The sequence below is a fragment of the Triticum aestivum genome, chromosome 1D, assembly GCF_018294505.1.
Source record: "Triticum aestivum cultivar Chinese Spring chromosome 1D, IWGSC CS RefSeq v2.1, whole genome shotgun sequence".
NCBI lineage: Eukaryota > Viridiplantae > Streptophyta > Magnoliopsida > Poales > Poaceae > Triticum > Triticum aestivum.
Window position 1 is genome coordinate 208,963,829 of NC_057796.1, and position 1,906 is coordinate 208,965,734.

Consider the following 1,906-nt stretch of genomic DNA (forward strand, 5'->3'; position numbering starts at 1 on the left):
GGCACGGGCGACGACATGGCGGCGGCTGGTTCGACGGGGGCGGTGGCGCAATGACGTGGCGGCCTCCGATTGGTCGGAGTGAGGTGGCCGGCGGACACGTCCGGCGCGGGTGGACAAGTCCGGCTGCGGGAGGAAGAAGATGGCTAGGGTTTGGACCCGAAAATGGAGAGGGAGGCACTTATTTATAGGTAGGGGGAGCTAGGAGACTCCAAATGGGGAGCGGTTTTCGCCCACACGATCGTGATTGAACGACCGAGAGCATGGAGGGAGTTTAGATGGGCTAGGTGGGCTGTGCGAAGGGGTGCTGGGCTGCCAAAGAAAAGGGGGTTTCGGGGTTACACAGTTAACCGTTGGGGCATCAAACGACCTCCAAATGGAACGAAATTTGACGGGCGGTCTACCGGTGATATACCAAGTCCACTCGGCAAATCTCGGCCCATTCCGAGAACGTTTTTCTCCCGCTCACGAAACAAGGTCTGAGAGGGACGACGGGGGCGTGTGGGAGCGTGTCGGATCGTGAAACGGACAACAGGGAAAAGGACCGGATGGAAGTTTTGAAAGACATGCAGATGAAATGCGGATGATGACATGGAAAAATGCAACACGCAAGCAAATGACATGGCAACAACGACGAATAACTGGCGGACACCTGGCGCATCGAATCCGGGGCGTTACAGGGATGCCTAGTTCCAAACTGCAAACTGAAAAAGAGTTAATCTCTCAAATAATCAAACAAAAACTCCCAATGGAGTCAAAACCTTTAATTTTATCACTCGGGAACCGCCACTAGTGTGCTTAGCATGGAAGATATTGATAACTGATGGTCGTGAAGTAAATGAGTAAGGTGCATGTCTCAAAATATCATTTACATCTGTTTTAAAACTTGAGCTCTGGAAGGGACTATCTATTTACTTTTATGTTGTGTCATCACCTTCTAAAACAAGCACCAGAACCTGAGAGCACAGCTATCATGACTTATGCATTGTGTGTATCTAATGTTGGGTGCATCATGACTGGATCTTTTCTATCATGAATTACAATGTTTAGTCGCTGCTTGAACTTTGGAGGTGCTCTGCATTTATGTTTTGCGGTCTCAGAAAGGCCTAGCGAGATACCACTATTGTCATATTATATCATGGTTGTTTTGACAATGTGTTGTTGTTTGAGATATCTTATTATTGCTCGCTAGCTGATTATGTCATTGATATGAGTCATTATAATCTTTAAGAGTTATTGTCAGCATGGTTAGTTATAATGTTGGCTGAAACCTAAGTGCCGTTTAAGCTTATTTATGCAAACAAGAGCAAAAGAGTTCGTAAAAGTTTTTCTTTTTCACTTTCAGTTTATCAACTAAATTGCTTGAGGACAAGCAAAGGTTTAAGCTTGGGGGAGTTGATACATCTCCAACGTATCTACTTTTCCTAATGCTTTTCCTCTTGTTTTGGATTCTAATTTGCATGATTTGAATGAAACTAACCCCGGATTGACGCTGTTTTCAGCAGAACTACCATGGTGTCACTACTGCAGGATGGTCCAAACATGACACTACGATCAGAGATCCTTCGACGAAACTATGTGCGATGCCATAATCGCAAATGGTGGTGTAAAAGAACCGTCAAAAAAGGTGCAAAACGTTTGCGATGGCGGAGCCATCAAACATGGTTCAGATTTTAGTTGTGTGTGTGATCAAGGGCATACGGTTTAGCTCAATGAACTGTTTGCGATGAGGCAGAACAAAAGACACGGGCAGCCTAATGAAGGCGTGTGCGATATAGAGCATACGGTTCACTCGGATGAACTGTTTGTGATTAGGCAACACAAAAGAAACGGTCAGCCAGATCAAGGTGTGTGTGATTGACGGGAAACAGGTCCGTAATCAGAAATGTGTGCGAAGACCAATAATAAC